The sequence below is a fragment of the Motacilla alba genome, chromosome 3 (assembly GCF_015832195.1).
Source record: "Motacilla alba alba isolate MOTALB_02 chromosome 3, Motacilla_alba_V1.0_pri, whole genome shotgun sequence".
NCBI classification, from domain to species: Eukaryota; Metazoa; Chordata; class Aves; order Passeriformes; family Motacillidae; genus Motacilla; species Motacilla alba.
In genome coordinates, this window is record NC_052018.1 from 19,571,977 (window position 1) to 19,585,828 (window position 13,852).

General features: G+C 36.7%; 1 protein-coding gene across 4 annotated transcripts in view; it reads right to left on the reverse strand.

The window, feature by feature from the left end:
* The window catches only part of SNTG2 (syntrophin gamma 2), a 226,597-nt gene that overhangs the window by 119,048 nt on the left and 93,697 nt on the right, over positions 1-13,852 (reverse strand). The gene's annotated exons all lie outside the window — the stretch shown is intronic.

A 13,852-nucleotide genomic window follows, 5' to 3' on the forward strand; every position in this document is an offset into this window, starting at 1 on the left:
AGTCTATATCTTCAGATCTCTATATTTTTTGTAGCATATGCTGAAAAACTTTTAGTGATAGTCTACTTCAAATGTTTAATTTTTTCATTTCAGTTTTAGGTGTGTGAGGAAGATAAACCTTTATCAATATTTTTCCAGAGAAACCTATCATATGTTTAACAGTATGCTGAATCTGATGTTTCAATAATGTGTAACTCATGGTGCCTGACAACATAATAATAGCACTTCATCTGTTCACAATAATTATACAGTTGATGGGAACTTTTTTTGGAACATGCTGAACAGTAGTGGATAGAATGCCATCTTTAGAATGTCATCTTTCAGTAATTCCTGAACATATAAGATAAAATATTTTTTCTTTATCTGTACATTAGAAATAGTACATAAGATTACTCCTATATGTATACTTTCTCTCTGGATGTTTTAGAATTTCACCAATTCATATAAATATAAATGTTAATTTTAGTAGACAAGACTATAATCTTATGATAACGAGCTATTTTAATTTATATAGCTCTTTTTTTTAACACACATCATGCTAGACATATGTTCATATTGAGTCAGGGGAAAACAAAACAAAATATATCTGGAATTTCAGTTTCATTTAAGGTAGATAAAAATGATCCATATGGTAAAAAAAATTAGGAATTGTTTCATACATTTTTAAAATTGCTTCTGTTCCAATGAATACTGCACTACACTAGTCTATGCTAAAAATTGAAAACTGCTGCATTATGAACATGGCACCTGACATTTGAAAAGGTTTATATGATTCAATTTCAGCTGATATAATTCAGTTTCTTTGAAATCCATGCCAATGCAAATTTTTTCATAGGTTTTTCCGTCATTTGGAACTGCATAATGACTTTTGATCAAAATTATCACACTCGCTGACAAAGCTCAGATCTGATCTGAGTCAGAATATATCTCTAACTTTGAATACAATGACTCACTCCCAAGAGATGCTTTCCAGGAACTAATGGCTGCCTGCTTACTTAATTCTTGTTTTACTCCACCTATACTCACATCTTGAAAATATATTATCTGACTATATCCCATCACAAGGAGGAGACAATGGAATAAATATTTTCACATTTTAGTTTGCTTTAGCATGATCATACAACAAATAGAAAGCTGCTACATGAATAGCTTTAGAAGTTTTATAAAAAAGACAAGTAGGGTACTACTAATTGGCATCTTATACTTTCAAATAGAGCTAACATGCATTTCTATGTGATTAATAGGCAGTCCTATGAAGCAATCTATTTGCATAACATTGGCATAATCTTGATATTTCTATTTAAATAGTTCATAGTATTAATATTTATATTAAAATAAGATATAAATCAAATGATTCCTATATAACAGCTTAGTAAAGGCTACATTTGAAAACTGCAAAAACTTTCTTCTTTTCAAGATGTTCAAATTGCAAAGTAAAATGCTAAAAGCTGAGCATGATTAAGTATCATGATGAACATAATTTACATAAATTTATTTCAATTCTATGATCATATATAATTTGCTATGACTAGAAAAACAACTTTCTTGCCCTGTTTGGCTTTTCTAAGGAAACGTTAATAGCTGCTGTCAGAAAAAGGACAGTTGGCTCAGTAGACTTTCGGTCTGAATAATCAGTCCTGAATTTGTTATGCAAGGACAAAATTTCATGACTATGAAATTTGGACTGAAACCCACAGTAGCTTTGCAAGTAACTGTGAAAGAAGACTCTACTCCAAAACATCTTGCCAAAAATGAACTGCAATGTTTGTGGGGAAATAAACAAACCTATCTTTTTGTGACATTAATGTCATGCACATATGCAGCTGAAAACCCAATGTGTACGTCTCAGTCAAACAAACAAACAACTTATTTCACTTTTTGGTTGCCTGCAGGCTAGATATAATTTTTTCTTTCCAGATGAATTTATTTATGATTTTACAATGAAGTGAGACAGACATTTGTATCAGTGTTAAAAAAATAAAAAATACAGTGCTATAGTTGACTGTGTAGTTTTATTTCATTATAGGCAAGGAAAACACTTTAGACAGACTTACTAATTATAAATCTGAACAGCAAAACTGAAATTAACATTTTTAATTAACCTTTTTTGCTTTTTAACTAGCAGGTTTTTTTGTTCAATAGTATCTACAGTTTCTTGAAGCTCTTTATTCTCATGGGTTCCAAAGCACCCGATGTGTACCCTGCAACAATCACTCATTACAGGTGTGCTACCAAGCAGAAGCAATTATGTACCCCCCATGGCACAACAGCCTGTTTTTTTTCCTGTTTCTAGGAGATTACAGGACAAAGTAGTACCCCACATAAAACTTCAGGATGCATTTGAATATACAGAATGTAAGAAATAAAACTGTAATTGGCAGGATACCAATATGAAATATTCCTATATTTTTGAGACCTTTTATTGTTGCAAGCTGTGAACTGGTGAGGCAGAAAATTTCAGGAACATCAAGAATGATGTCAGACAGAGAATATGTTGAAAAGCAGATACAACAGAAAATTTTATCCATACAAGATGCAGACAATATGCAAAAGAACACTATTTCAACAACTATATATATAGAGAAGAAACTACTTGGTAATAGGTGCAGTGCTGCTTATAACAGCTAAAATGAATAATGCAGCTGAAAAAATTGCTATACTTTTATTAGTTGCAAACTGAATGACACTTAAAAATACAATGGGGAGAACTATATGGTCAAATACCCATCTTTTAGGTATGAGGTAGCTCTACGCAGAAGGCTTACTAGATTCTGTTAAAAAACAATGACAATAGAAATTTCATCTCTGAGAAGGTCTTTTATGTCTTGTTCTTTGCTCATATGAAGTGGTATGACTGGATCTTAAGGGGCAACATGAGAAGGCAATTGCAGTGTTTATTTCTGTTGCTGTCTTTTAGGAAGACTTTATATCCACCTATAGGCCAATGCCTACCTAATATGTCATTAGTACCAGGCTGTTAATACCCAGGACTGGCACTTTTCTCATTAGAAAAAAAAGTACTATATTTATCTGTCTGTCTATCTATCTGTCTATCTGAATAATGTACTATGGGGATTTCAGAAGATACTGCTTTGAAGCACTCCAAAATCATTTATATAAAGAGACATTTTTGAAAAAAGACTGTCTATACAATATTTTACTTTTCTGTTCCAGTCTGCATGAAAATATTAGTGAAGAAAAATATTATTTCCAAGCATCAAACTGAAGTACGCAGCAGAAAAGACTGGAGCACTTGACACAGTTCATGTTCTTCAGGTTTTGTAGAAACTATTCTAGGAAACAAGCCCATTCACAATGCCTAGGACAGGTTGGACTCTTCCAACAGATCTCCAACTCTTTATTTGTTCTTTTCCCTTCTACTTATCAGTAAGACTACTGTGATGACCCTACCAGTGTCCTCCTGGAGTGCCCTGTCCCCATGGCAAGAAGGTTGTGTGGGGAATCCCTGTGCTGACTTGTGTCCTGTGTGGGCATCTTTCCTGCCGCAGGACCTGGATGCTGACAGCATTAAATTTGGTGGGAGTAACTCTCTTAGAGTAGGACATAGTTACAAGCTGGGCAGAGCTACCAAGGTCACACCTCCTCGTGTTGCCAATAACAGCCCTGGGGGTAACTAAGCTGACCACTGCCCCATTGTGATGGTGCCACTTTCTCTCCATCGTTTAGCTTCACTGACCAATAACATCACCAGGTTAAATTCCTGGTACCAACTCCACTTGATGGCCTAAGTCTGTGCCCATGGGCTAAAAGTAGTTGGGCAAAGCTCTGCAATTATGAAGGGGTGCTATGTGCCTTATACTACTTCAGACAGATATTGGCAAAAATGGGTCAACCAATTATTATCAACAGTAATGTTAGTAACAATGGCCACACCAACAAATCCCATGGAATGTAGGGGCACCAACAGGCTCAGTACCACGACATATCATCAAAATCACCAATTATGACAAAAATCACTGGTCTTCACTCAAGGGGTCTAGTCACCTTTACTTAATCCAGAAAAGGAACATGAATAGGTGTTTGATAAATAGCCATGACTAAACATGCCTGGGTACCTGAGCCTATCTAGTCCCTACACTCAAACCACAACAGACTATTACCTTAATAGATAGCAGATTAGTCCTTAAACATAAAAAGTGGATAAACAAGAAGATAGGAAAAAGTGAACAAAGAGAACAAAGAAATAATTGCTACATTGTTTACAGGATTTTTTAAAATAAATTTATTCCAACCTCTAAATTTGCATCTGGTATTTATTGAAAGAAGTAATCTCAGAAGTTCTCCTTACTTGTTGGAAGTAAGATATCAAAATAACTACAAATACTACATGGCAGGTTTGCAATAAAAAAAAAAAAAGCAGAGTTTGCTACCCAGGCCCTTGGGAAACATACAGAGGAAAGGAAAAAGCAAAACAAGAAAGTGCAATAATAAGACTTAAAAGAGAAGCCTGTAACCTGTCCACATGCATGCAGGAAGAAACAGTCTGATGCCTGAAGGGGTAAGAAGATAGTTTGTCCTGGTTTCACTTGGGATAGAGTTAGCTTTCTTCATAGAACTTAACATTTCAGCCATATATTCCTTTTCTTAGCAACTCTTGACAGGTACCATGAGGAATTTATGAGATAGGAAATGACTGAAGAAACAGATCTTGTAAGAATGTGAGACACAGTAAAATGTATCACAAAAGACAGAAATCCTGCTGGTTGTTACATATCCCAAAAGAAGAAAAGAGGATGTGATCAGCAAAGATATGTTGATATTCTTCAGGAAATTTTCTCCTCAAGTTGGGGAGTTCCCATGATGAGGGCTTTCTCAGCTCACAGCCTCCACCTCTCCAAACCTTGCGCAAATTGTTCAACATGTATTTGGCATTTTGTCAAATACATATTTCCACTTCTGCTCATTGAACCCTCAGCTTTCATTTATTGGCAGTAAAATTCCACCTACCCAGTGGCTGCAGGTTGGTGTGCACCTGCTGACTGACTGTGGCGAGATGCCTACCCTCTCTCCTCTCTACCACAGACGGCCGGTGCATATAGAAGAGATAACCCAGGGGATAAAAAGCCCAGCAAGGGTCATCTCTGGTGCCAAAAGGGCTCAGACCTCAGCTGAGAATCAACATCTAGTCTGGAGAACAGATGTGGGAAGAGATAAAAGAAATATTCTTGACTAAGAGACACTGTTTTACAAACTATAAAAGACACACAAGTTATTACAGAGGCAGAAGCCTTCTACACACACATCCTGAAATGTTTGAGACTCCTCCCTGGAATTTGGAAACAAATCCATGGTTACTTCCCTCTGGGAATTGAGGGAAAGGGTCTTGATGTGTGCCCCACCAACGATTGCATGGTAACATACATCAAATCCAAAGTTACATTATTTCTTCACTAGCTATAGCATTAATAGTTACCTTTAACCTTGCACTGTATGCATCTACTAATAGTTTCTCTTTTTATCCTTATTCCTGTGCAGTATTAGTTTATTTTAAGTCTTTTGTCTGTTAGTTTTTTGTCTACTAAGTGAATAGCTCATTCTATAATAGACTAAATCAGCCATTATTAAAGAACTTGTGAATGAAAGTGGGTATTGAGGTGATGAACACCTCAATAAAGATACTGCATGCTGCCAGAGGCCTGGACAAAAGCCAAGGACGTGTCTAAACCCCCACACCCATTTGTAACATTGACTTGTAGAAATATGGATTTAAAAGTAAAATAGGGGCTGCTTTTGCCAAAATTATTTCCAGATGGAATTCAAAAACACCATACTGAGGAGAGCAGGTATGTGCAACACACTAACAAGAGATGGGTTATGGTTAACCACCAAGTGTAACAATATAGGCATCTACATGACAAGGCTAGAACCAGATAGCCTCATGCTAATATGTAAAGATATGTAATAGCACACCATGCAGCACACCCGATGAACTGCAATGCTAACACCTAAGACTGGAACAGAGATTCCTTCTTCCAGTATATGGTAGTTGGGATCAAAGAATACTTTACTATAAACCAAAAACCACTGAGTTTTGATTGCTGCTTCCTTACTCACTGCTGTTACTTCTTATGTATGTCCTGAGTATATTAAAAAATGAGTGCAGTATGAGGAAAATGTAAATGTCATACAGTTAGCCACAGTCTGACTGAACATGCCATGTCTGAATTTTCACAAGTCCTTAATACTGTCCTCTCAGGGAACTGTAACCATAATCACCTTATCATTAACCAGGAAAAAAAACAAAGACTGCTTTGAAAAATAATGAAGCAGCTTTTCTATAAAACTACACTGGGGGTGGGGTCTGAATTAAAGAACTTTCAATACTGAGAGTAGGATTTGCTATATTGTTGGTTATAATGTCTGGTTTCCAGGAAAAGCTTTTTTTTTTAATGAGCGTCTGTATAAACTTTAGTTCCAAGTCTGGATAATTTTTTAATAGCCTTCTATATTCTTAGAAATAGTTACATTGTTTAAAAAGACAGTGTAACTCATTAAGTGGAAAAAATTATTGAGATAATGTAAATGTAAGTCAAGAAAACTTCAAGAAAGGGAGGGAAAGACACGAATTAATCCTCCATGGTAACACGTGATGCCTCCTTCTCCACTTCCCTGAAGTGAAGGCAAGATGTTATAAGGAGCAGGTAGACAAAAATCAAAATATTATTTTGAATGTGAGAGTTTGAAGCTTAACTTCTTGCACTGCACAGGTTCTCACCTTCTCCTAAAAGGACAGGAAGAATGCAGTTAAAATTAACTGAGGCATGTCATTTGATGTTCAGTTTTGTATAAAGTTAAAGCATATCCTTTCATGTGCTAAAACAGACCTGGGATACTTGCAGATTAAATATAATAACATTTTCATCAGTATACATTATTCTCTTACTGTAAATGTTATATTATCTTACTACTGCAGGTAAAAGTTGGTGGGTTTTTGTTTGTTTGTGTGGGGTTTTTTGTGAGCTATTTTGGGGTTTTTTTTAAGGGGAAAGTGGATTTTTTGGCAAATTTCTGTGGAGTTTCTTAGACAAAAATGAAGTCACTCATTTTATTTACAAACCTAGCCAAGCTAAGGGAGGATTATACAACAAAACCCAAAAACAAAACAACAACAACAAAAAAAACCCCAAACAATTTTTCTCACAAGTGTACAAATAAAAAGCATTAGACGCAAGCCACAACTTGCAAGAAAGGAAATTCCAACTGAGCATAACAAGAGGAAAGAACTTCACACAATTAAGCATCAAGAGCTGCTCAGAGAGTTGGCAGCATCTCCATCCTTGGAGAAATTCTAAACATGAATGGACAAAGCAACTTGGAAGCTATCACCACTTTCAGCAGTGGGTTGAATTAGATAACCTCAAGAGGTCCCCTTGAAAAGAAATTAGTACATGATTTATTCTAGTTGAGATGACTGACAAAGCCCATGGTGTTTTATTCCTCTGAGGGAAGGAATCATATTAATGTGTCTGAATGAAAAACAGTCTCAGTATGACTTCAGAATAATCCTCAGGTGCTCCTCCACTGAGTTGTCAAATATTCAGTTTGGGACAGGAGCTTTTTTTCTGGCAAGTGATGTGAAAAGACCCCAGACTCTTCTCAGATACAAATTACATCAATGCAGATCATCTAAAAATATGGATTTCCAGACTTAATAATAACACATATAAGGCCCTATGTCAAGATATGATAATACTTTTCCCATTGAAAATTAGCTGATTACTTTCAATTTAAATGGCATCCTGTAACAACAAATATAGCTAAATTCTGCCAGAATACAGATTTTCTCTGAGTAATGCCAATCTGCATTCAACTTTGCACAGCATTTCACAGGTTGGCTATAGTGAAGATGAACAACAGAAGATGAACCCATCAATATCCCAAATACTGATGCTGGAAAGCCTTGTGCTTCCATCACAGTCAGACAGCTTGTTCCTAACTGTTGAAAGTTTTAAACTGCTACAAGATCTCTCACAGTTTACCAGTCCTGACACTTTCACAGCTTCAAGTGTTATAGATTTATTGAAATTTCAATTAAAGGACACATTTTTTATGTATATGTGTGGCTTGTCAAACTTGTCATGCCTTTCTTTTATCTTGTTTGTAGGAGTACTCAAGCTTAGCTGAACTCTTTCCACATTTCAGGATGAGATTTTTTTTTCAGGGATATTCAAAGCATCCTTTGCATTCTTCTGTTCTATTTAGCAGCCTTTTTTAAAGCTACTTATTCTTTGTATCTTTGTTAATGAAGTTTTTTTGTCAGGCTGAAAAATACTCATATTTATTTTGAGATACAAACTTCTAATTGTTCTCAGATTGGCAGCAAGACAAACATATGATCTGTCATAATAAAGTTCCTAAGGAATTACTTGATAGCTCTCTTCTAAGTATCTAGGTCAGCTTTCCAGAGCATGGAAAACAAATAACAAATGGTTAAATAATGTATTTTCTCCATACAAATGATCTTAGTTTCAAAAGGAAGACTCTTAATCATTCACTTGATGCTTAAAACAAGATAGAAAAAAAAGATAGAAATTGTTCATTATTAGCTTTTTTTGGACTAAAATACCACACCAGCAATGGTAGAACAGTCACTGGGCAAATTGCAATATTATCAGTTCTTGTGACAGAAATTTCTTTGGGTTAATAAACAAACCAAAACAAACAAACAAACAAAAACCTTCTAGATTTTTTTTGCAGATCTGTTCCCTAGAGGTTTCCTAAGGTAACATTCTTCTGTGACGTTATTAGCATCTGAGTTATAAAGGAAAAGCCATAGAAATCTCATCAGGGATTCTATTTCTATTACACTGTTCCTATTCTTTTAATCAACAAAACAACTAATCTTGCTGCTTTTCTTCCTTATTCACCTACTTTGCTTCATTCTAACGCACAGCTTGTGAAGCTGGAACATGGAGTTTCCAGCATATAAAGGTTTTCATATTAATTCGATTAGACTCAAGCCTCTGAGGAGTCCTCTTGCAATCAAGATGCCATCCACCTGCATTCAAAAACTCTTTCCCTGACCCCTGACCAATTCAGAGACAATTTAGCTCTGTGAGAAGGACTAATTTTGATAAAAAAACAGATGGATTTCTGCTCTTTTTCTTACAAAAATAAAATGCAAAATAAAAGAAAGAAATTGCTTATGAAAAGAGGAGAGCATAAAACTGTGGACTGTCAACAGGAGAAGGATGAAGCAATATACATGGATGAAAAACAAAGAATATTATGGATGAGGTACTGTATGTAAGAAATGAATTTTAGCAGGTAAAGTGAGAAAGAATATATAGTAATACCTTCATGAAATATAAAGTTTAAAAATTAATGCCTTCCTGTTTATCATTTAACTAAAATTGATCACTCTCTGTCTGTCATGCAATTAATTTATTTCTGTGAGTATTGTTTAACTTTATATCTGGAGGAAAAAATATCTTCTATTAAGAATTCTTGACAGATAAGGAAAGCTTATTTATTTTCAATTCACCATTTCTGTCAATACTTTTGTGCTTGGATTCTATGAGTGTGCATCAATTCAGAGAATCACAGAATGAGTCAATTTGGAAAGAACCACAGTGGGTCATCTGGTCCAATTTCCCTGCTCAAGCAGGGACATCCCCCAGCACATGGCACAGGATTGTGTCCAGACAGTTCTTGAATATCTCCAATGAAGGAGACTCCACAGCCCTTCAGGGCACTCTGTTCCAGTGCTCAGTTACCTGCCTAAGGGGATACGGTGAGGGACAGTGACAAAACCCCGACTGAAGTTGAGGGTCAGCTGTTATCCATCTAGGTAGCTGTTTCATCATAGAGAGCAATTAGGTTGGTCAATCATGATTTACTTTTAGTCAATCCATGCTGAATATTCCTGATCACTTGCTTGCCATCCATGTAGATAGAGATGGCCTCCAAATTGAGGCATTAAATCACCTTTTCAGGGAATGAGGCGAGGCTGACTGGCTGGTAGATCCTCCTCCTTTCCCTCTTTGAAGAGTGGGGTGGTGGCATTTGTTTTTTTCCAGTCCTCAGGCACCCCTCCTGATTGCCACAACTTTTCAGGGATGATCATGAGCCTTGCTGTGGTATCCAGCATCCCTCTCAGCACTTGTTGATGCATCCTGTCTGGGCCCCTGGACTTGTGAATGTCAGGTTTACCTAGGTGTTCTCTAATCCAATTCTCCTTGACCAAGGGAAAGTCTGCCTTCCAACAGTCCTTTTTCCTGGTTTCTTGGGTCAGAGATTCCAGAGGTCTCGTCTTACCAGTGAAGACCAGTGCAAAGGTGGCATTCAGTAATTCTGCCTTCTTTGTATCCTCTGTTATGAGGGTCCCCTCTCCATGTAGTAATAGGCACACATTTTCCTTTCCTTTCTTTTTGTTACTGATGTATTTGGTAAAATCTTTCTTGTTGTCCTTGACATCTTTGGCAAGACGTAATTCCAGGAGGAACTTGGCCTTCATTTCATTTGTACTTACTCTGACAATCTCCCTACATTAATTCCAAGTGGTCTGACTGCTTCCATCTCCTCTGCATTTCCTGCCTACACTTGAGTAATGAAAGGAGTTCCTTTTTATCCATGCAGGCCTCTTGACCCCTTTGCTGAATTCCCTGCTTACTGTGATGGTTTGTTTTTGAGTCTGGAGAAAGTGATCCTTCAATAGCAACCAACTTTCTTGAACCCTTCCTCCCAGAAAGGCGTGTTCCCATGGAATTCTTCCAAGATCCCTGAAGAGGCTAAAGGTAGTTCTTTAGCTCTGAAGAGGCTGAAGGCTACAATTTACGTGCTGCCCTGCTTCTCCTTGCTCTATACTGAACTTCACAATCTCCTGGTTGCTGCAGCCAAAGCTGCCCTCAACCTTCACATCTCCAACAAAAACCTCCATGTTTTCAGTCAAAGAACAAGGAGCATAAGAACAAGGAGCACACCATTCCTTGTGGAAACCTCCATTATCCGTGTCAGGGAGTTGCCATAAATGTTTTCCAGGTTCCTGCCATCCTGCTTGTGCTTCACAGTGCTGCTTCTCCAGCCATGTCAGGGTGGTTGAAGTCCCCCACAAGAACCAGAGCCTGTGACTGTGAGGCTGCTCTGAGCTGCCTGTACACGGCCTCGTCCACTCCCTCCTCCTGACCAGGAGCCTGTAGCAAACACCCTCAACAGTGTCACTCTTGCCACTCTGCCCTTTTACTCATAAGGTCTCAATTTGCTCATCATCCACCGCAAGATAGAGCCTGAAACATTCCAAGTGTTGCCTCACATAGAGGGCAGCTCCACCACTGTGATAATGATGCACCCATACATTTACATACATCCTTTACCCTGGAAATCCGAACACCCCAAATGTTACACAAGTCATGAAGACTTGCTTAGAACACTAGAATTTGCCAAGTCTGAAAATATGAAATGCATCTTGATGGAACGATTGCATGTTTAGCACACAAATATAAATTATAAAAATATTTATAAATAGTTATATAGACAATTATTTTCATAAGTGTAATATTATAGAAAAAAGCACTGAAAATATTACTTCCCTAATTAGCTCCAAATCCAGAGGGATTTTTAAAGATACTTAAAAGCAGTTTGTCTGATGTGAAAAAATTGAATACCAAAAAAAAGCAGCTGATTTTACATTATTTTGTCTATATACACCTTGAATTTCAAAAACCACGTTTTTCTCTCATTACTCTCTCATCAAGTCCAAGATTGCAAGAAGTGAAATGGGCTGAACTATTGTTAAATTACCGTAAACCAGGTATAAAATTTCTCATCAAAGGTGAAGCTTTCTCAATGCTTAAAAGTACCACTTAAATGAATGGCAGGTGACAAAATATGAAACAGGAATAGACCTAGATGATGGTAGTAAAATATATTTTATAGTAAGAGTCTTTTATGCTTCGATATAATCTCTAATGCTGAAAGTCCAACTCATCACAGTAGCTTTAGTGATCACTGATGACTTTGCCAGTCCTCAGTGAAGCATTCAGAACTACACCAGATTAGCAGAGCTAAATATGCACAGCTGCAAGTCCTGTCCTCAGTGTTCCTCAGGATTAATGAACCAGTCAGTAAAAGGTAGGCTGGAAGCAAATGCATCCCACAAATGCTGTCCCATGTAGGTGGCTGAAAAAAAGTATTACCACAAGTAGAAACAGAACTTTCCTTTTCAATAATTTTCTATTCAAATATCCCAACTAAGAGGAAAAGTCATTCTACATGCAGTTTTTTTCTCCTCCCATGCATTTGAGGGGAGTACAAAAAGAAGGCCAAAGCTATTTCTATTTCTGTTGAAAATGAACTAATTTGATGAATGGCCACGTGTAAAATAAAGATTAACTGGGAGTACCTGAGAATGAAAAAGTACAGAGAAAGGAGAATAAATCAGTGAGACAATGTGATCATTTATGACTGCTATAGCATTGACTTTCAGGTTACAATTTTCTATTAATATTTTGAATCATACAGAACAGGGATGAAGACTATTCTCTTTAACCACTTGAAACATAAAGCATTTATCTCTGGAATTTCTGTCATGTAACTGTAATTATAAAACTTACCAAACTCAGCACTAGACAACTACCAGCTATTTCAACCTGATTTCAAATTCTGCTCTTGAGCTCCTATGTACTAGAAATTTATATATGATAAAAAAATGTTTATCTTCATATTACCCTCAAGTTACGTTCATATTAAATGCTATTTGGTTCAAAGTATAATGCAGAAAAAGTGAATATGGCCATGAAGACAGTCTAATTCTTTTTTCTCATTAGAGTTTGACAACAGAATCCTGTGAGGACTGCAGATAACACTTTCAGAAAGGGACCTTAAGGAGATCTTGTAAGGAGCACAGAAAAGGAGATCAGACCCTTAAATTTTAGTTTTCAGAGTCTTCAGTGAGAAAACGTAGGGAAAATAAGGATAATATTAACAATGTTTTCCAGGAAAGGGCAGCTCGGCAGGACTGCCCACTCTTATTTCTCAATAGTAGGAGGTAGGAGAAACCCCTTCTGAATGGCTGTCATACCTAGAGCCAGGTCTTTGCAATCCTAACCTAAATAATTATCTGAATTATACTTGAAATTCACTTACTTTTACACATTAACACTATATCTACAACCAGGAAAAACTGTCTCTCTTTGCCACAGTTTTGGGAATCACTTCTTTCTAGGCTCTACCCATTACTGTGATCACTGCTGGTGATGAACTGCAACCAAGAAACTTGGATTCATTTTGTATGCAGTGGCTGCATATCCCAGCTATGTCTCCTCTGCAAGGTCCATTACTTTCCATAATTTATTTCAAAATTCAATTGCTTAAATATTATCACAGCTTGTCTCCTTGCCCTGTCTTCCATCAGGAAATACTATTTAGGTTACCCATAAAATGTAGGAGTAAAAGGCATCAAAATCAGCTCTAATCTTGATACTAAAAGGAAGAGTCAGACTTGGGTTGTTCAAGGTACGTTTTTGTACTGCTTTAGGTTGGACATTGAGAATGTTGGGTGGGGGGTGCCCTGCTGTATTTTGGGTGTTGATCAATACAAACAAAGATTTTACACAGTATTTTCTCAGATACACCTAGCTTGTGTTAATTCAATCGAGAAATAACCTAGGAGTATGTAGGATAGAATTTTGATTCTTCTTCTATGAGATTCATACACAAGGCATTTGAACACCATCAAGCCCATAGCAATCATGTATAATTTATGCACAGACACTATATACTGAAGTTTTACATATTTTACTATGACTCTTGCTACTAGTTTGCATGCAACTTATCAGCATTACCAGCAATGCCTGGTAAAAAAAAACAACAAAAAAACCCCAAACTGTGTTTT